Source organism: Lithobates pipiens, unplaced genomic scaffold, assembly GCF_037356315.1.
Source record: "Lithobates pipiens isolate NorthernLeopardFrog02 unplaced genomic scaffold, aLitPip1_a1.2 Scaffold_16, whole genome shotgun sequence".
Classification (NCBI taxonomy): domain Eukaryota; kingdom Metazoa; phylum Chordata; class Amphibia; order Anura; family Ranidae; genus Lithobates; species Lithobates pipiens.
Genome location: NW_027507748.1, coordinates 430,201,135 through 430,224,432, shown reverse-complemented (window position 1 = coordinate 430,224,432; position 23,298 = coordinate 430,201,135). Strand labels below are relative to the sequence as shown.

The window sequence follows — 23,298 nt, the reverse complement described above, 5'->3', positions numbered from 1 at the left end:
GATCTGCGGGGGGGGGGGGGGGGGTTGTGGCTGTGCTTACTGTGACTTGCTGATCTAGGGGGGTTGCACACTGTGACTTGCTGATCGGGGGGGGGGGGGTTGCACACTGTGACAGGCTGATCTGGGGGGGGGGGTTAGATTGTTTTTGTGCACGCTGTGATCACCTAGTATGTCCTCTAATATAATCCCCCCCAAGTCAGTCTGTCCCCCAGTACAGTCCTCCCATTTCCCAGGTCTGTCTGTCCCCCAGTATAATCCCCCCATGTCATATATGATCCATCTAGGTCAGTCTGACTCCCCTGGGGGGATTGTATGGAGCAGACTGACCTGGGGGGAATTATACTAGGGGACAGACTGACATGGGGGGGATTATAATGGTGACAGAATGACCTGAGGGCAGTGGTGGAACTGCTAGGGTCACAAAGGTCGCACTTGTCACTGGCCCTGGTGTTCCGGCACTGTAGGGGGCCCCCGTGGGGTTGCTGACCGGAGGGCTCTGAACTTAGAGCATCTCTCTCATAGAGCCCAGAGCCTGCACTGACTGTGCTGCAGGAGTCCTGGTGAGGGATGGAGCTCATCCTAGCTCCTGTAGTCACTGAAGAGAGGAAAAAAAATCCCTGTTGCAGCAAATCCAAGGAGTCCTATGGTAATGTAGTAGTGATGTGAGAGAACTCAGCCCGGGTTCCTGCCAGGCCAGTGTGTTTTTGCTTTATCCCCTGGAGCTTAAACATGGGGACCACTGGATGTGCAGATACACGTTAACAGCAATGGCTCTTTTCAGTCCATCACTCAGGTGAACAGGCTGAGCAGCTGACAAAAATTGGAACATCTGGGATCCCGGCTCTAGGTATTCAAAGTACTGATATACAAATCATCCAATAGCTTTTATCATTAGCGGCACTCCTGTCAAATTAAGATGACCGGACTGAAAAGAAAATTCAAAATATAAAACAACCAAAATAATCATCCCTTGATAGGAATATCAGATGGTGATTTAAGAGAGAAAGGAGAGTCCATACACAGATGGTGATATCAATATTTGTCTGTCGAATGTGCACCCTTCCACCAGATTGCTCCAACCCCTCTGGGGTTCAAACTCACCACAATTCAAGATTACATGCACCTTGAGTAATGCCACCAGAGCTCTAGTTCTTTATGCCTCTTTCGCATCAGAATCCATAGACAAGTGCAGCCATATCCAACATATGAGGAAAGAAAATACATTTCTCCGCATAGTCTAGTTCCGCTTTAACACTTTTATTGGAGTTCCACAATTCAAAACAACTTGTTCTCTTCAAAGATTGCTACAGTCCTTTTTCAATTAGGCCAAACAACTAGATGTCATACATGAATTGTTTAGAAGCCTAATGCTGAGGAGATACGAGGTCAGCCCTAAGAGACGCTGCGGCATAGCACAGCGCAATTCCCGTCACCTGATACCTCTTCCGGTTTTGCCGGTTTCTCAGCTCAGACCTCTGGAACGCAAGGAACATGCGTGTCACTTCCGGTCGTTGCCAGGTCAAGCCCTGGCACGTTTCGTCATCACGAATTTCTCAAAGGGCGTGGCCTTGTGACGCAACGTCCCCCCTTATATCCGATTTGTTAAAGATCGGAATTAACTCTATTATTTCCATCGTGACGCTACTTCGTGCACACGAATAATCAATGTTCCAATTTTTGGCAGATGCTCAGCCTGTTCACCGGAGTGATGGACTGAAAAGAGCTATTGCTGTTAACATGTATCTGCACATCCAGTGGTCCCCATGTTTAAGCTCCAGGGAATAAAGCAAAACACATTGGGGTGTGGCCTGGTGGGAACCCGGGCTGAGGTCTCTCCCATCACTACTACATTACCATAGGCTAGGATGAGCTCCAGCCCTGGCCAGGACTCCTGCAGCACATTTGGTATCATCTACATTACTCCTCACATCAATTGAGCCTGAACGACACACTAACAAACCCTGGGTCACAGTGGTTACCTGCTGTTAGGGACAAATTTCTTACTCTGGATGCAGAGAGACTTTATCCAAGGGCAAAAATGTATCCCTACCAGCAGGTAACCACTGGGTGTGCAGATATATGTGGATACATGTTTACGGCAGCAGACAGCCTTGGCTCTTTTTAGCCCAGTATAGGCTGAGAAGAGTTTGGAACATCTGACATCCTGGGTGCAGGTATTTGCAGTATACTTGCTGCACAATGGTCACGTAGGATGTATAAATGAGACCCAAGACTGGATTTTAGCTAACCTTACTGTGCAAGTTGAGCAGGTGCAAGAAGCAACATATTGTGGTGAGTAATAAATTCAGTTATTTATTTAAACCTTAAAAAACTGTGTCCTAAGAAATTTATGAAATGTTTTAAGAGATGGGAAAAAAAATATTGTGCACTGCCTACCACAGGATGGTGCCCTTTGCACCTGGTCAATATGGTTGGGTTTTATTTAGTCTTAATGTGGTAAGCCTATAATAATGCTTGCCTGTAGGTATAGTGAATATTTCCTAAATTTGTGGTGTTTAGGAGATATTCACATGGAAAGCAGCCGGTGATGTCACCGGTGCATGCACTCTGAAGGGACTGCATACTGCTTGGTTGTACTTCACCTGGGGAGGAGTACAGTTGGTTCTGCACTTTTGTGACCCATTTTTAGCCGACAGCCAGTTATAGCCTGCTGTCAGCTGACATCATTCAGCAGGTCCAAGCTGTGGAAAGATCCTAACTTTAAAGTCAGTATTCACCCTGCCTGTACCAGCAGCTCGCTCAGCCTCTCAGTGAGCCGCAGAGACCCTGAGCCAGCTGCTCCTGCCCCTCCACAGCCTGGCATTCAAGTGAGCTTGGGGAAAGGGGGGTGGCTAGAGCCAGGGACTGACAGTCACCACTCTGCTCACTGAAGGCTGAGAATTGAGTGATCAGCGGTCTTTGATCGCTCTGTTGTTGGTCTTAGAAACAGCAGGGGGCAGATGCAACATTGGATCCATGCTCCATCCACCTAGGTAAGTATAATTTACAAAAAAAAATCTCTTTTAAAAGGAAAAAAAATCCCCCTCTCCCTCCTAAAAAACCTCCATCCCCAAGCAAAGATTCCCACTGTAAAATATCTCCCTCCCTGGAATATCCCCCAAAAAATTAAACACCCGTCTCCAAACCAACCCCCCAAAGCAAAAATATCTCCCTCAGTCAACACCCTCTCCCCCAGCAAAGATTCATAATTATGAATAAAATCTCACTTCATCCAATCAAACTCCCTCCCAGAAGCAAATCCCTGCCATTAACCACCCAGAACCCCACCCCTTCTCCAAAAGCAAACCCACCCCCTTTTCTTAACCCTCCACCAAAAGAAACTCCCTAGGCTGGAATTCTCACTTCCTCCATCCCAAAAACATAAACTGAATGCCTCCCCACTTACCAGACCTCAAATTCAGCACGGCACAGAAGTAGGAAAACTTCTGCATCCCCAGTCTCCCTTTGGCTGAGTCATATGATACCTCGAGGAGGAGTCTAGAAGTTCCATCAACCATGCACTGTCAATTGAAGGCATCTGAGACCTTGCAGTAATTTCATGCTTTTCAGGGGGACCCCTTATTAACCACTTCAGCCCTGGAAGAATTTACCCCCTACCTGACCAGAGCACTTTTTGCGATTCGGTACTGCATTGCTTTAACTGACAATTGTGTGGTTGTCCAATGCTGTACCCAAACAAAATAGACGTCCTTTTTTTGCCACGAATAGAGCTTTCTTTTGGTGGTATTTGATCGCCTCTGCGGTTTTTATTTTTTGCGCTATAAACAAAAAAAGCGTAAATTTTGAAAAAAACGCATTATTTTTTACTTTTTGCTATAATAAATATCCCCAAAAATATATTTAAAAAAAATTTTTTTTTCCTCAGTTTAGGCCAATATGTATTCTTCTACATTGTTTTTAGTAAAATAAAAATCGCAATAAGCGTGTATTGATTGGTTTGCGCAAAAATTTATAGCGTCTACAAAATAGGGGATGGATTTATAGCATTTTCATTCATTTCTTTTTTTACTACTAATGGCGGCGATCTGTGATTTTTATCATGACTGCGCCATTATGGCGGACACATCGGACAATTTTGACACATTTTTGGGACCATTGGCATTAATACAGCGACCAATGCTATAAAATTGCATTGATTACTGTAAAAATGTCAATGGCAGTGAAGGGGTTAACACTAGGAAGTGTTCGAGGGGTTAACAGTGTTCCCTGGGAGGTAATTCTAACAGAAGGGGGGTAGGGGTGACTGACTGGAGGAAGTGACAGATAGTGGTTCCTAGCTAATACGAACACATGATCTGTCACTCCTGTCAGAACAGAACATTGAAGTGTGTTTTTACACACACTCGTCCCTGTTCTGTCTCTCCTGCTCACGATTGCTTGTGGCCGGCGGTCATCGTGACTATCAGCCATGAGCACCAGCACCCCTGCCTCTAGCAGCATGTGCATGCCTGCTATGCCGACCTTATGAGCCGACGTTTAGCTATGATGGCTTGCACAGGGGAGCCAACCTGCCGCAGTGTAACTGCGGCAGTTGGTCGGGAAGCGGTTAAACTAAGGGTATGGAGCACAATAGAAGGGAGGGAGGCTGGCTGCTGCACTCTGGTTGCTTCTACTGTGCTCATGCTGAGGCTAAACAGCAGGGACACTGGGCATTTTGCCAGGATGCTCGAGGGAGGGAGTCTGAACACCCCTGACTCTCCCCTTATCTACGCCCTTCCACAGGAGTGCAGAATGAAATAGAGTTGACTATACTTCTTCTTTAATGAGTAAATCTGCAGTGCTAAATGAGGACGGTTGCATTCATCAGCCAGGAAGCTGCGCAAGGAACATACTTGGACATTCCAACATGACAATGATCCAAAACACAAGGCCACAAAACACCGCAGAATAAAGTGAAGGTTCTGGAGTGGCCATCTCAGTCTCCTGACCTCAATATCATTGAGCCACTCTGGGGAGATCTCAAACGTGCCGTTCATGCAAGACAGCCCAAGAATTTTTTTTTAATATATATATATATATATATATATATATATATATATATATATATATATATATACATTCAGTATATCTCCCCCTAGGTAGGGTTGCCTACTACAGGGTTCAGGAGGGGTTGTGTTTTATAACATTTATTGTCTTTACAGCATATTACTCCTTTGGGGTGTATATGCAACTACCTGCAATAAACATTCCCCGCCCAGCCAGATGTGCTAGACTGTGCAATGCTATACAGGGAGTTATGGTCACAGGTACAGGGGACCCAACACACCAAACAGCTCCTTCAGGGTTAAGCACTACATAAACTTACATTTCTTAGTTGTCATTAGAACCTTCTCTAATATGCCTGTTGTTTTAATAATATGGTAAGGAATGGATCAATAATACACTGAAGCAAGTCATGCAGATGATGGACAGGTAGTACATCAGGAAAAGAGGAGAAAGTGAATTCTAGCTGTATATATACAATTTTAATAATTTACTTAAGCACTGATACAGATAAAAAAAGGAACCTAATTAGTAAGTGAAAATAAATAGTTCGGCTGCAGCTATTTAAGTGCTCTGATATCACATACATGAATAGAAAATAAAAACAGTAATAGTGCGCTTAAACAAAACTTCATACACAGTGCACAGTACTGCAAACACTAACTATCCATAAACAAACAGAAGTTGTGTAACTATAAGCAAAAAATAAAAAAATAAGATATATATATATATATATATATATATATATATATATATATAAAAAAATATATATATATATATATATATATATATATATATATACAGTATATATGATAATAATCCTTCCTCTATGAGTAGAGGTAAAAAAAGGGTGTGTGTACACAAATAGTAAAATATCGTCGAAACGTTGTTTCGTTATACCAGATGTGCAGTGTGGAGGAGAGCTGCTTGCATTTCTGCGTTTAATCTGTGTTTTTTATCAAACAAAATGTCAGTGAATATTCTATATCAAGTAGGAATAATTGAATATGCAGCAATCTTGCGCAACAAAGTCTTTTTATCTTTGTTGAGAGTGAATTTTATTTGGAAGAACCAACCATCTTTGGAGAAAACACAGATAAATATTTGAATCACCGGAAACATATAAGCTTACCCTGGTGAGGATCCCTGTTTTGAAAAGCGATATCTGACCCAGGGGTTTTGTCCATTTTTTGAAGGTGAGCAGGAACTTCACACTGAGGTGGTGATGACATTTTTGTTGGAATATTTTCTTCACATATTTTGTTATTATTTGTGTACACACCCCCTTTTTTACCTCTACTCATAGAGGAAGGATTATTATTATTATCATATATATATTATTTTTTGTTTACAGTAACACAACTTCTGTTTGTTTATGGATAGTTAGTGTTTGCAATACTGTGCACTATGTATAAAGTTGGGTTTAAGCGCACTATTTTAATTACTAGCTGTATAAATAGCACATAAAGCCTCTATAAACTCATTCCTTCTCTATTATCATGAAGACATACCACCTCATGTGTACAACTCAAACTACTTTGGGATTAGATGGAATTAAGAGGAAACACCATAGTATATGTTAAAAAGTCTAAAAGTAAACATGTACAGTTATATGGGTGATCCTACAACATGTTTAAAATCAGTTCAGGCACCAACTAACTTTGTAAAGCTCTTTATTTTTTTTTTAAAGGATTACTACCATGAAGGTTCTTATGGTCCTGAAGCCTTTCTACTAAATCTGTTCCCAGTATCATGGAATGTAGTTCCCCCCGGTGCAATTTCTCCCGTCCCCATCCTGCATGAATTTTGCATTTGAGGTTCTCTAATGCCGCGTACACAGGACCGGACTTTTCAACGGACTAGGTCCGACGGTCTTCCTGACGGACTTTCAGCGGAGATCCAATGGCCTTTCTGAACGACTAAGTCCATTCGAAAGTCCGTTAGTTTTGAGCGTGATGACATAAACGGGACTAAATAAGGAAATTCAATAGCCAGTAGCCAATAGCTGCCCTTGCTTCGTATCTGGTCCATCGGACTAGCACACAGACAAACAGTTTTCCCGATTTTTAGTCCGTCGGATAGATTTAAAACATGTTTTATTTCTAGGTCCACTGGACTTTTGGAGCCCACACACATTTGAATTGTCTGATGGATTCCGGTTCGCTGGACCAAGTCTGCCGGAAAGTCTGATCGCGTGTACGTGGCATAACAGTTGTTAGTCACAATCAACTGGACTTGTTCTATAATGTTGAAGACACTACGTAGCTTATCCAAGTCACTTCTTCAGCTGTAATGAGGAAAATACCCCAGCATTTTTATTAACACAGGTAACATCAACACCTCGATCCAATCACCATGAAAAGGAAGATGTTATTGTCCAAGAACAGGTGTGAACATTTTGGAGCCACCCTGTTCTAGTTACATAATCCCATCCTTGGTGTCAGGAAGGTTTCATGGGTGTTAATCCTTCAATTTGCATGTCTGGAAGTGAGAATTGCTATCAAAACATTGATTTTAAAATTTAATTATATGTGGAAGACAGATGATGTAAAGTAGATGGCTTCTTTCTTGATCACTAAATGCCTTGGATGCTCGCTGACTTTCAAATGCCTTTTGGAAAAATTTGTTGAGCACTCCTATTTAGCTTCACAGAAAACAAGCTTTCGTAAACTGCATTTGCAACCAATCCGGTGTCTTCCTGATGTGTATGCTACTGAAATGCAAAGTAAAGCAGCAGAAATGTAATCTCCAGGCAATATGACTATGTTATAATGTTGCATCTCTTTACAGTTACCTCTTCTGTTCCCTGCCTCCTTTTCAAACCATTATACTAGTATCATCCAACCTTATATCAGGTCGGTTAAAATTAAATATATGGATTATGAAGCCTAATAACAACTACTATGTGCAGCATATTAAATACAGGAACAGAAGAGGGAGCTTTTCAGAGTTGCACCATTACAAAACTGTCATGGTTCCTGAGGAAAATACTTTTTTGCTGTTTTACTCATAATTAATGGCAACATTCTAACTCCTTTCCATTAGATTATGCATGTATTTTAGCATTTTGGGGGAGTAGGATGACCAAAAGGATCCAGAGATGCCGCATATCTTGTGTTTCCTGTAGGAAGAGCTGGGCAGTTCAGGGAGTAAATATGGTGATATAAATCTCCCAAAATTCCAGTGAGCCACTACATGAGCTATCATATTATTTTATTAATATATTATTATAATTTACTTGGTGACTACCCGTCCACAGTACAGAGGGGCCGCTGTAGGCAAAGTGACATACATCGCTGCCTACTTCTGGGTTTAGGGTGTGAACATGCATGCCCCTCGCCCGGCACCCACTGTGGTCCTACACAGAGGGAGTGGGTCAGCAAGTCCCAACCAATGAATAATGGCTGGGACCTGGTGATCGGTTGTGTGGAATTGCAGCCTAGAGCTTAGTGTTGGTAAACTACACAGAGCTCTGTATATAGGGAGGGGACTGTCGGTTTCTCATTCCTGTGAAGCAGGGATGAGAAACTGAGAAATCTCTTAGTAAAAGTAGAACACTTTACACACATTACACATAGTTAGGCACACATTTAACCCCTTGATCGGTTTAGATGTTAACCCCTTCCGAGCCAGTGTCATTAGTACAGTATTAATGTCACTAGTGATGTCAGTGACAGTTATGCCGCGTACATACTATCGAAAAAGCTCTGATGGCTTTCCCGACGGAATTCGGACCGAATTTCGCTCAAGCTGTCTTGCATACACATGGTCACACCAAATTCCGACCACCAAGAAAGCGGTGACGTACAACACGTACGATGGGACTAGAAAAAGGAAGTTCAATACCCAGTAGCCAATAGCTTCCGTCTTGTAGTTGAATCTGAGCATGCGTGAGTTTTTTGTCGGAATTGCATACACACGAATGCATTTTCGGATAGGAACTTTTTCCGACTGAAAAATAGAGAGCATGCTCTCAATCTTTTGCTGGCCGAAATTCCGCCAGCAAAAGTTAGATGGAGCACACACACAATCGCATTTTCCAACCAAAATCTCTCATCTGTCTTTTGCTGGCTGAATTTCCGGTTGTGTGTACTGGACATTATTGAATCCCATCCCCCCCCCCCCCCCCCCGCGTCAGTTAGTTTCAGACTGCCCATTACACAATCCCATTATAAGTGCTATATCGCTGCCATTAGTAGTATAAAAAAAATAATCCAGTATATATACCACAGTTTATAGATGCTATAACTTTCATGCAAACCAATAAATATACACTTATTAGGATTTTTATCAGAAACATAGCAGAATAAATCTTGGCCTTAATTTCTGAATGAACTTGATTTTTTTTTTTTAATTGGATATGTTTTATGGCAGAAAGTAAAAAACATTGACTTTTTCTTTTTTGGTCTTTTTTATTATTACAATTTTTTTCATTAAAAAATGATTAAAAAAATAAAAAACCTAGTGGTGATCAAATACTACCAAAATAAAGCTTTATTTGTGTGGAAAAAAAATGATATACATTTAGTTTGGGTACAGCATTGCATGACTGTGCAATTGTTAACTATGCAGTTAAATTAGCGCAGTACCGAATAGCAAAAAATGGCCTGGTCATAAAGGGGGTAAAATCTTACAGAGTGCAAGTGTTTATGGTACATGAGCTGGGGGTTACATTGGTAATACTCATCTTTACAGTGTATTATTTTTCTGCAACATCTGTTGCATTTTTATGAGGCTTCCCATAGGGTTCTGCAAGTTTATTTTAGACTTTAGGTCTGCTTTAAAAGCTACTAAAGTGGCAGATAATCAGAGAATGTTACAAGGGCCAGCTTTCTTGGAAAATAAGTCATTCAGCAGAAAGCTAGATACAAGTTATATTCAATAAATGTCTTTATTAATTATGTGCCAAACTATTGTTGAACCTTCTTCTGTAAATTAAGATATTCCACGGTACAATATTCTTCTGCCATAGGCCAACTAATTAGTATTGCTTCTGTGCTGTACAATTCATCACCACAGTGTGACTTTAATTCTGAATTACGCTTTAATGGATTAAACTGCCAAGTGCTCTCTAATAGAAGAGCTCAAAATATCCAAACTAGGACTTTGCATTACAAGAAGCAATTTTGTATGCAAAAGATACAAGTAATCGGTACCTTTCCCCTTTTTTTCAGTTTGACATTCAAGTGCAGTAATAAAATGTTCCAGCACACTGAATAAAATAGTTTGTTTGTAAAAATAGCCGTACTCTGGAAAGCTGAATGTCACACTAGATATGTTTATGTCACATTAATTAAAGCAGTTGTATACCCGCACATCTAAAAAAAAAAAAACAAAAAAAAAATCCTGCAAGGCTAGTATGCACTAGCTCATTAAAGCGGAGGGCCGTTTAAAAAAAAAAAAAAAAAGTCAGCAGCTGCAAACACTGTACAGGATTTGTTAATTAATTAATTAATTTTTAATATATATTTTTTTTTTTCAGGGTGGCCCTCCACTTTAAGAAATACTTACCTTAGTTTGAAGCCCCCCCATATATATTGCAGCCCGGTCCACGCCGAGGGAGCTGACATCTTGCCCTGTTTCTTCTGGGTTTGTGGCTGCGGAGCAGTGAGTGGCCGGAGCCACGATGACATCACTCCCACACATGCGCCGCGGGAGTCTTCTTCCCACCAATTCAGAGCACATGCGCTGCTGACATCAGCGGCTGCATGCAATGGGAATATCTCCTAAACTGTACAGGTTTAGGAGATATACATTTTTCCTACAGGTAAGCCTTATTATAGGCTTACCTGTATGTAAAAATGACAAATTAGGGTATACGACCACTTTAAGGTTTTGGGAGTCTTGAAGGACTTTCTATATTATATTATTCATATTTCAGTTTGAAAAGATGTAGAATATTCTATTAAAGCCAAACTATACTCTCTCATTCAACACTATTTTTAATCCTTATACTGCTAGCATTAGTAAATAGATAGTAAAATATATTATCCACTTGAAGGCCGCCTAACCTATGTGTGGTTCCTAGGATGATACCTGTATCTACATGCATCATCCCAGTATTGTTTTCTTCAGGAGGCAATCAACTTTTTTATAAAAGCCATCCGAGTGGCTAATGAGATGCTGGATTGCTTTTACATGTGGTGTCTCACTGGAGAACCCAGAACTGAAGCCAGCAGTTTCACCGGCTTACCACAGAGCCCATGAAGAACTGGATGGTCTCAGATGAGCTCTATGGTATAGGAAAAGAGAAACGAGTACTGTTATCACTTTGTTTCCCCAGAAGTAAACAGCAGTTAAATCCTGAAAGCATTTGATCACACCGATCTTTGTGTGATCAGATGCTTTTAGGGCAGAGACACATCTAATTTATTTCAAAATGTTTTTACATCTTTTGTTTTATGAAGGCAAGTAACTGACTCGTGCATTCACCAGTGTCAGACAAGTTACTTTTCTACCTCTCAGTTCTAAAAAATGTCCATAACACCATCTTATTCCATCAGTTTCTTCATACTCCCATATCAAACATTAATTCATGTAGATGTGAATGCATTTTCTTGTAGGAATCTCTGTTAAATAGAAGAAACATAGTGCATGTTCACTGTTAGCTATTACCTTGTCCTAAAAAGAAGTACTGTATAATCTTTGCGGTTGCCTGGATACCAATCCTTAAATATGGAAGAGATGGTTTGAATTATACTTCAACACACAACCAGAGCCTAGTGTGCAATGGACAATCCTGGTCAGGGATGCTGCCCACGCGGAAATGGGCCCTAAAGGCTTGGGTAAATGGACATTTGTTCATGTATGAACTGCCTTTTTTCTCTGTAGTTAACATAAATGTTGTAGCTGCCTAAAACAACACAGGACCAACAAACAGCTCAGAGCAACTAATTGGTAACTCAGATGCAAGTCAAAGCACCAAAAAAACATACTGCATTCGGCTTGCTTCTGTATCTGACACCCATGTATATGAATCTCAGGAACATTTCTTTTTCCCTTCCCCCTTATAAACCAGGCCAGTTGAGTTCCCCTATGCACAGAAATTCTAGAATCAAAAAGAACCCCACCCTTATTATGACCATACTTAGGGCAGCGTCACACTGTCCCAGGTAAAGAGCAACTAACCCACAGGTATGGTGCGGGCTAGCTGCACTTTTCCATAGGCTTCTTTTATGTCCCGCAGTTTTAGTGCGGTTTCAGAAAGAAAGTACACCAAAGATGCAGCATGCAGGAGGTTTAGTGTGCTTTCTGAAACTGCACCACCGTAGGATCTCATAGAAGTCTAACCTGCGCAAAAAAAGAGAAGACTAGCTGTGCACAGCGGAGCAGTGTGATGCAAAAATTGTTTCATTTACAAGGTAATTTCATTTTTTTTAAATGTACTTTTAGTAGGTACCTGAGCAGTAGGCAGCATTCAAAAGATCACTAGGGTGCTGATTAGACAGTTCCAGACCAGGTGTCTGCTAAGACTTCCACTTTGCCCTCTTTGCCACTGCCATGAAAACATTTGCTTACCAGGATGCCCCTGTTGATCAAGGATATATTACAGCAAGGGAAGCAAGAGATAACACTTCTGGAGTGTTGAAAATTGATGGTTATACCCACTCCCACCACACGCTTCTATGCCTTATGACCATAGACAGAGAAGACATTTGATAGGGTGGGTTGTCAGTTTTGCATCAAATTGGCCTAGGGGACACTTTTGTTTAGAAAATCATGGAGTTTTAGAACAATCCATCAGCTAGAAGATATGCGAATGAGCCCTAATCCATGATGACACATGGCAGGAGTGTCCCCTTTCTCCATATGCTCCTTATGGAACACCGAGGTGGCCCTAACAGCAAATTAGGCCAATAAAGGAGTTCAGATTGACACTGATGCTCATAAAATGGCACTTTTCAACAACGATCTTCTTCTTTTCATCACTCAACCAGCTATCAGCCTACCCAACATCATGGCCAAATTTGAACGTTTTGGCAAATCTAAGCAATTTTAAGGTAAATGCTTCTGATATACTGAATGTTTCCCTCCCCTCGCTACACAAGTAGGAGCCAAACTCTAATGGAAGTTCCCTTTCAAGGTCAGAAGTGACCACATCAATTATTTGGACATGTGCATCCCAAGGGATCCCTCAGACCCTTTATAACTTGAATTACCTCTGAATACTGGCAGAGGTCTCTAAAGACTTGGAGCAGTGGAGGCCTTTGCAAACATCAGTACATTGAAAATGGACATCCTGCTACGCATACATTTGATGCGATCCCCATTATTCCTCCAAAAAAATTTTTTGTTCAGTATGTTCATAGATCCACAAATTTATTTGGGGATTGCATTGCTCATGTCTGAATGTGACGGCTCTCACTAACCCTAAATCCGCAGAGGGCTTGGGCCTTCTAGACTTTACCACAAAGCAGCCATTTTGACTAGATTATCCAATTAGTTTCAACAAAGACTGGACAAGAAGGTGATCCAGTTAGAACAGGCTCTGTCCCCTGTGGACCTACGGCTTTTCCCAGAATATCTCCATCCTAAAGACCAGGTGAGCCTGGGGTCTTTTGACTTAATGACCACTGAAACGTCCCCCCAGGCATATGCTCTGTTGTCAGCCACATCCTGCACCGAAATCAGCAGAGATGCTAAATTTACATCATTACCCTCCAAAATGTCCTTCCTGAGGCTGGCAGGGACAAGGTGAGCAGGGAGAACAGTAGAAGAGGACTCTGGTCAGGGAGGGTTGTGGGAGGGCAAGCCTCCAGGGCTGCGACTCTGGTCTGCACGTCAGTAACTGTTGCGGACAGTGAGGAGACCATGGAGTGCAGCTGGGAGATGGTCCCGGATATGGACTGCAAGGTCCCCTGAGGGGTGATGGGTCCTGTAGCAGCTGTCGGCAGGAAGAATAGCCTGAATAGCTCTGCCTTCCTGGCCGTAGTAGGGTAGAGGATGGCATTGCGTCTAAGCACAGCTATGATCTTGGGAATGGTCCAAGTGTGGAGGGACTGCAGGCTGCCACTCTCTGAGCCCATAGATGGTGACAGAGGCGCGGGTGTGAGTTCATCACTGCCAGCCTGCAACATAACTCTGACTGTAAAAAACAAGGGGGTGCAAGTGTTACGTAGAGATGAAGTATTGGACAGAAGGCAAGTGGGGCACAGTGACTGGGTTTTGGAGAAAGATCCCTGAACTACACACCCGAGTAATGCGCTAGGAGCGAGGTCCTGGCACGGATCGAGACTGGGTTGACCGGAAACCTCAGATGAAGGCGACATAAGAGTAACATGTATGTTTCTTTAGCTGAGAAGAAAAATTACCTACCCATGCTATTGGCCCTGGTGGAATGTGACTCTATGTTCTTCCATATATATATATATATATATATATATATATATATATATATATATATATATATATATACTTTTTATTTTTAGATTTTTTTTACCTGGGGGGAGATGACCAACCTGGTATAGGATGGAAAACCTGAACTCGACTGACCTGAGGAAAAGAGAGAGGATGATGAGTAGCCGGTACACCACTAAAGATAAATATATAACTGGATGTTTCTACGTGTATGCGAGGCTGATTGGGTGCCCTGTGGTGTTTGTAATCTGGTTTGTGCCCGGGATGTTTTGACGCTACTGGAGATGAGCTGACGTTGCGTGGTTGCGAAGGTCACTATGAGTGTTTTAGACTGCGGTGACAAAATTGCATGATTGCAAGGGTCTCAGTCTGGTGTGCTGTGACGACATTACATGCTTTCATGGGCCTCAGTCTGGTTTGCTGAGACGATATTGCATGGTCGCAAGGGTCTCGATGTGTGTGATGTTAGTTTTTGAGATGGTATTTTGTGGTCGCAAGGGCCTCAGTCTGGTTTGCTGAGACGATATTGTGTGGTCACAAGGATCCAGGTGAGTGCCCTGCTGCTGGAATGATATTGCGTTATTGCAAGAGTGTCAATGAGTATGAGGTTTGATTTGAGATAATATTGCGTGGTTGCAAGGGTCTCTGCGAGTGTCAGGCTCCTGAGAGCTGGGTCTCGTATGAGTGTCAGGTTGTTGGGCCGAGACTCATTGGTGGCAAAGGGGGTTATATATATTATATTTTTTTTTTTGAGACGATATTGCATTTTGCGAGAGTCTCAACAATAGTGACAGGCTGTTGATACGGTTTTGCGAGAATGCAGGGTCTTAACGAATGGGAAAGAAGAAAGAAAAGAAATCTGCGCTACAGTGAAAAACCAAAAAGTTGTGTGATGCAGCAATTCAAAATATATACCAAAAATACTATATATATATATAAATTAGAAAAAAGGGAAAAAGAACTGCGCAATCCCTAATGTTTGATATTAAGGTGTAAATATCCCAACAGTAAAATACAGGGGTGCTCAATGTTGCATGAAAATTAACATGAACCCCAACATTAAAACTAAATGCATTAACCGCATATACTAATACAGTACAATAAAAATATATGTGTAGTAACACCAATTGGTGTAAACAAACCCTATTATCATAGATACTATAATCTCAATAGTTCTGGTGCTCCAAGAAAAGAAAAAACATACAAAAAGAGCTAAAAAGGTTACATAAACAGTTGATATAGCAACATTATAAAGTCCTGGTGAGTGAATTCAAAAACACCATGTGTCCACGGTGACTTGTCCAAATTCTAGACCAAGTGTAGACGTGAAACAAAAGATGAAGTGCACCACCACCGTGTAGATAACAGTAGCTCCTTACCAGATGCCCCAGTAAGGAGCGCTTATCTTAAAGATCAGGTCAGAGTATGCGTCAATCTCGGATCATCAAAAGACAGAAAACCTCAGGAACCGGACTCAAATGTATTCCAACCAAGAGGCAAATGGTCCACCGTAAGAAGGAAAAAACACTCCAAATAGTGTAACACCATTTATTATAAAATAAACATAAAAAGAAGTGCACTTACAAGAGTAAATGAACACAGGGCATATCATCAATGGGAAAGCGTCGGCCGATCGCAAACTCCAAACGATATCCTATTCTATTACAATTTCTGATGAGGCAAGAAGCGTGTCACTCCACCCAACGCGTTTCGTGAAAAGATCACGTCGTCCTGGGGTGTGAGTATGAGTGTCAGGTTGTTGGGCCGAGACTCATTGGTGGCAAAGGGGGTTATATATATTATATTTTTTTTTTTGAGACGATATTGCGTTTTGCGAGAGTCTCAACAATAGTGACAGGCTGTTGATACGGTTTTGCGAGAATGCAGGGTCTTAACGAATGGGAGTTGGGTTGGTGAGAAAATGATAGAAACACCTGGCTTGCTTAATGGTTTCACTGAACCCCTAAAAGGGTAGTACAAGGAATAAGGACAACATCCAACCGATTCATAGGTTCCGTAGGGGGAACTAACGAACGACCTGGGGGACAACGGATGGTAAGGAATAGGTACGACATGACGAGAGTGGTAACGAATCTTTATCTGCGACAGTGAGCCATGCGAGTGGTTCGTGGTGGACCGTGGCGGGGTGCAATCTATCAGGAAGGTGTGGCATGGTGCTGTGCATGAGGCAAGAACAAGATGGGTGTAAAAAATGAGAGAAGTGCATGCGAATGATTCATAAGTTGCACTGTGGGATCCAAACACATGGTATGGGTGAGGCTGTGAGTTGCTACAAATTTGACATGAGAAAACATGGTAACGAAACCTACCTGCGACAGTGGCCACGCGACTGGGTCCACATCGCGGCAGGAACTGAACACGATATGGGGGATACAATGAATGGCAATGATTTCGCACAAGATGCAAATGCAATGTAGTGACTCCTATCTGCGACAGCGAGCAAGACTTGATCGACAAACCATGAATGAGCAACTGCAACATTCATAACTGGGAACAACAGACTAATGAACATGCAGTGAGCTGAAGAGTTGGCCTGGTGATGTAATGAATCGCGCACTGGAACCCACAATGAGTATGAGCTAGTGGGCTGCCTAAATACCCTCCAGGCCCCTCCCATAAATTCAGGCCATCATATGTCTTCTTATTTCCAAGAAAAGAGCTTCAACCGGCAGTGTGTGTGTTTCCTTCTACCCCTAGTATATGCTGGAGATCCCAAGAAACCTAGGGCACCTATCTCTGGCGGGGCTTCTGTCTGATTTCACTATTCTGGCAGACTTGTATCCCTCTCCCACAATTCTGTGTATATATCCAATATTCAGCCATCTCCCACCATTGCCCTGCTTTTGATGATTCATGGGTCCAATTCCAAAAGTCCAAATTCCAAACTTAAGGGCATATTACAGCACTGCTTAACCACTTAAGGACCAGGCCTCTTTTTCAGATTTGGTGTTTTCATGTTTAAAACTATTTTTTTTGCTAGAAAATTACTTAGAACTCCCAAACATTTTATATTGTTTTTTTTCTAACACCCTAGAGAATAAAATGGCGGTCATTGAAATACTTTTTTTTACACCGTATTTGCGCAGCGGTCTTACAAGCGCACTTTTTTTTTGAAAAAATGCACTTTTTTGAATAAAAAAATAAGACAACAGTAAAATTAGCCCAATTTTTTTTATATTGTGAAAGATAATGGTATGCCAAGTAAATTGATACCCAACATGTCACGCTTCAAAATTGCGCCCGCTCGTGGAATGGCGTCAAACTTTTAGCCTCAAAAATCTCCATAAGCGACATTAAAAAAATTCTACAGGTTGCATTTTTTGCGTTATAGAGGAGGTCTAGGGCTAGAATTATTGCTCTCGCTCTACCGATCGCGGCGATACCTCACATGTGTGGTTTGACCACCGTTTTCATATGCGGGCGCTACTCACGTATGCGCCCGCTTCTGTGCGCAAGCTCGTCGTGACGGGGTGTTTTAAAAAAAAATTTTTTTTTCTTCTTATTTATTTTAATTGATTTTATTTATTTTTACACTGTTTTTAAAAAAAAAATAAAATGGATCACTTTTATTCCTATTACAAGGAATGTAAACATCCCTTGTAATAGAAAAAAGCATGACAGGTCCTCTTAAATATGAGATCTGGGGTCAAAAAGTCCTCAGATCTCATATTTGGGCTAAAATGCAAAAAAAATAAAAAAATAAAAAAAAAAAGAAAATCTGACATTTAAAAAAAAATATACCTTTAAGAGGTATGGGCGGAAGTGACGTTTTGACGTCGCTTCCGCCCTGCTATGGTATAGGGACGAGTGGGGGCCATCTTAGCCTCACTTGTCTCTATGCCCAGCAGATGGAAGGACCCGATCGCCTCCGCCGCTACCGACGGCTCCGGTAAGCGGCGGAAGGTGCGGGAGGGCGGCGGGAGGGGGGAGCACCTCTCCCGCCGCCGATAGCGGTGATCTCGCAGCGAATCCGCTGCGGAGACCACCGTTATCGTACAGAGGACCGCCGCCTGAAGAGATGGACATCTCGGTTGTGGCAGCAGCTGCTGCCGTTACCGAGATATCCCTCTTCAAAAAAATCACGTACATCCCCGTTGGGCGGTCCCCAAGTGGTTAAAAGTAGCTTGGGTTGCCATTTCCCATCACTGGGAAAGTTAGCTCCGCATGGACGTGCTGGAAGGCCTATAGTTATTCACCCACCTTACGTGCTTTAGTTTGTTTGTGATGTGCATTGCCCTTCCATGTGCACCTTGCTGCACAGGCTAGTTAGAGGTTGGGGTCTTTGCCAATTTTGTGTACAATTGGTCAAATTGGGTGCAGGGACACACTGGATACCCTTTGCTGTCATTGTGCTATTGCTGGGCGTCACGTGCATCCCTGTGCCTTTAAGGAGGGGCGGGCTCCCTCCAGGCACATCTGCCCTTAACCTATCCCTTGATATATGTGCTCCTACTATGGAGGCTCTGTAAATTTTAGAGTTAAGCCCGCAATATATACAGAGGTTCTTAGATGTGGACACTGTGGTTTAGGCATGTATTTGCAAATAAAACCCTATGTCTTTAAAGTGGTTGTAAACCTTTACAGACCACTTTAACCTACAGGTAAGCCTAGATTAATGCCCCATACAAATGGTCGGACATTCCGACCACAAAATCCGTCTGATTTTTTCTGACGGATTTTGGCCGAAACTTGTGTTGCGTACACATGGTCGCACAAAGTTGTCAGAAAATCTGATCGTTCTAAACGAGGTAACGTCAAACACGTACGTCGGGACTATAAAAGGGCCAGTAACCAATAGCTTTCGTTTCTTAGTTTATTCTGAGTATGTGTGGCACTTTGCCCATCGAAATTGTCTACACAAGATCTGAATTTATGTGATCGGATTTTGTTGTCGGAAAATTTTCCTAGCTGTTCTCAGGCACTCTGCTTGTTACAGAGTTATACCACGTACACACGACCGGTCTTTCTGGCAGACTAGGTCCGACGGTCTTCCCGAAGGACTTTCGGCGGAGTTCCGACGGACTTTTCGAATGAACGGACTTGGCCACACACAATCACACCAATGTCTGACGGATTTGAACATGATGACTTACGACCAGACTAGAATAAGGAAGTTCATAGCCAGTAGCCAATAGCTGCCCTAGCGTCGGTTTTCATCCGTCGGACCAGCATACAGACGAGTGGATTTCTCCATAGGAACTTGGTCCAGTGGAGTTCCGGCGGAAAAATTTGAAACATGTTCTATTTCTAAAGTCCGTCAGATTTTTTGGACAGCAAAGGTTCAATGGAGCCCACACACGATCGAATTGTCCGACGGATTCGTTCCATCAAACCCTTGCTGTCAAAAAGTCTGGTCGTGTGTACGCGGTATTACTGTATACAGTGGGTCCTCAGGTTACAAACAAGATAGGGACTGTAGGTTTGTTCTTAAGTAGAATCTGTTTGTAAGTTGGAACAGGTACATTTCTTAAGTGTAGCTCCAGCCAAAAAAACTATTTTAAGCTTTTTGGATAGCATAGGGAAGGGTTATCACCCCTGTAACATTTGTTTAGCTGTCTGTGCCCCTGTACAGAAGATTTCACCTCACTTTCTGTCCCAATGATAATTGGATTTTGAAAATTTTGGGCTGTTAGGGAAACAAGGATTGGTGATAAAGCATCAGTGGAGACACCTTTTTCCCATATTAAAGAGGAAGTAAACCCTAATGAGTTTACTTCCTCTTTCATTCCCTGCAAAGGCGAAGCATAATGGACTACTATGCATCGCATAGTAGTCCATTATGTGTCACTTACCTGACACAGGAGCCAGCGAAGTCGCCGCTGTCCCCTGTAGTCCGCCGCCTCCATCTTCATGGTGGGGTCTCGCAGCTCCGCCGCTGTCATTCGGCGAAGCCGCGATGACGTCACTCCTGCGCATGTGCGCGGGAGCCGACACGCGCGACAGCTCCGTCGTTGAGAATGCCGCGCTCAGTGCGCCTGTGCGCTGCTGTCTACGGCGCATGCGCCATAGATAGCGGTGCCTGTTTCCGGGCAAATATCTCCTAAACCATATAGGTTTAGGAGATATTTCTTGGACCTACAGGTAAGCCTTAATCTAGGCTTACCTGTAGGTCAAAGTGGTTTTACAGGAGAGAATTTCCCTTCCTAGAGGTAGATTTCCTCTCACTTCCTGTTATCTCCCTCCGTTTGTAAGTAGGAGTCGTTTGTAAGTCGGATGTTTGTAAGTAGGGGACTCCCTGTACTCAAGCATGGTGTTATTGTGGTTATAGATTGCCTGGGCAAATATGCGATCTACGGGAATATTATGTTTGTATGGACTTATCTATGTACACACCTCAAAAAGTTTCTTGAATAAACAGTTATTTGATAATGCTTACCAGGATGCCATTGTAAGGGATGTGACAAATCTTTTGGTGGTGGATGACAGCCACAGAAAAACGCAGATTAATAATGTTCCTATGTACACATCAAACTCCCTGTGAAAATTGTTAGAACCTATAACATTTCATATAACGTAATTACATTGTTTTCCTTGTTTCTGTGCAGTTATTCAAAAAAGTAACCTGACAAAATATACATTTCCATAAATGTACAGTTTTTATTTTTTGCATTTTTATAATTGGTTCTTTTAAAAAAAAATTACCTTCTCCATGTTTTGGAGTGATCTATATCATTCTTGTTTTTCTTTTTTTTAAATAAGGGGATGAAACTGATTTTTAAAGCTGAACTCTGGTACAAACACTTTCATATTAGTAAATACCTCCATAGCCACAAAGGATATACAATCCACCTTCTGTGCACTAAATGTCTCTGCAAACCCAAATAATACCTTGTAAAAAGTAGCAGTGACATCATCACTATGCCTGCACAGAAAGCAGAGCTGTGGGAGGGGCCTACTACAAACTAGATGAGGGGGCGGAGTCAGGACCAGTCACCCTGCACAAGGACAGGGAGTAGCAGTGACTGGTCTTAATTACAATTAATTATGCCTTTTTGTATCTAGACAATATTTAAGCAACCCTAATTCTAATAATAGTTCACTGTTACTGTATTCTGTAACCATGGCAATATGACAATTAAACATTAATATTGATTTCATTTATCAGAGCATTGAATCTTCCCCTTATATGCAGCTATAACATAAACAGATTGCAAGAACCAGCGCAGATTTGTATAATCCAGCCTCAAAGTAGTCTAGGAATGTGTGGAAATTACATAACAGGCATTGACCAATCACAGAACAGTTTTTTGCAAAATGATCAGAGATGGATGTAAAGATGTACACACACACACCCCTTTGGTGTATCTACATCCTCATTTTGTATTGAACATAATAAACGTTCCAATGCGTTTAGACGAGGACATTGTATATTTAAATAGCTGTCGTGTCCTTGTATAATATCAAATACCCTTCTGTACTAAGATGACCAGCATTTATCTGTTATGTACCACTAGACTAGATTCTCAGTTTGCACATTCACAAAATAAGAATCCCAGTTTACACACAATTATAGTATAATGAGGTGCCCGCTTCATCCACCCTATATAGGAAGAAATTCCCAAGTTGCACCACTTTATTATCATGAAATGTCAATTTTGACTTTGTACACCACAAAGTGCCCTGTTTGTACCCCCCACAGTATGAAATGAACAGATTGTGCCCGTTGCATTGCATGACATGGGATGTCCAGTTTGTACCTTCTTGAATAACATGAGATGCCGAATTTGTATTCCTTGCATGACATGAGATGCCCAGTTTGTACTCACATAACATAAATTGCCCAGTTTGCGCCTCTTCTATAGTATAAGAAGGCCTTTTTTGTGCTATCACCTTGCATGACTTAAGGTGCCCAGTTTTTACCCCTGGTGTAGCATGAGATGCCCTGCTTGTACAGAAAGAGGTGCCCAGCTTGTAATCCCTTTTACAGAAATAGGTGCCCAGTTTGTATTACCTTTTACAGAAAGAGGTGCCCAGTTTGTATTACCTTTTATAGCACAAGATGCCAGGTTTGTACCTCCGTGCATAACATAAGATGCTAGGTTTGTACCCCCTTGCATAACATAAGATGCCAGGTTTGTACCTCTGTGCATAATATGCTAGGTTTGTACCCCCTTGCATAACATAAGATGCCAGGTTTGTACCTCTGTGCATAATATGCTAGGTTTGTACCCCCTTGCATAACATAAGATGCCAGGTTTGTATCTCCTTGCATAACATAAGGTGCCAGGTTTTTACCACCTTGCATAACATAAGATGCCAGGTTTGTACTTACTTGCATAACATAAGATGCCAAGTTTTTACTGCCTTGCATAACATAAGATGCCAGGTTTGTACCTCCTTGTATAAAATAAGATGCCAGGTTTGTACTGTATGATATGCCCATACCATACCTTGTATGGTATGAGGTTCCCAGTTTGTACCCCTTTGTATGGAATGAGGTGCCCCATTTGTACTCCTTTGTATAGTATGAAGTGCCCTGTTTGTACTCCCTTGTATGGTATGAGGTGCCCAGTTTGTACCCCCTTGTATTTTATAAAGTGCCCGTTTGTACCCCCTTGTATGGTATAAAATGCCCCGTTTGTACCACCTTGTATGGTATGAGGTGCCCCGTTTGTACCCCCTTGTATGGTAGGGAGTGCCCCGTTTGTACCCTTTTGTATGGTATGAGGTGTCCGTTTGTACCCCCTTGTATGGCATGAGGTGCCCATTTGTACCCCCTTGTATGACATAAAGTGCCTGGTTTGTACCCTCTTGTATGGTATGAGGTGCCTGTTTGTACCCCCTTGTATGGTATGAGGTGCCCTTTGTACCCCCTTGTATGGTATGAGGTGCCCAGTTTGTACCCTCTTGTATGGTATGAAGTGCCCCGTTTGTACCCCCTTGTATGGCATGAAGTGCCCCGTTTGTACCCCCTTG

At 42.2% G+C, this 23,298-nt stretch overlaps 1 protein-coding gene across 1 annotated transcript in view; it reads right to left on the bottom strand.

The window, feature by feature from the left end:
* The window catches only part of LANCL3 (LanC like family member 3), a 67,014-nt gene that overhangs the window by 42,804 nt on the left and 912 nt on the right, over window positions 1–23,298 (bottom strand). The gene's annotated exons all lie outside the window — the stretch shown is intronic.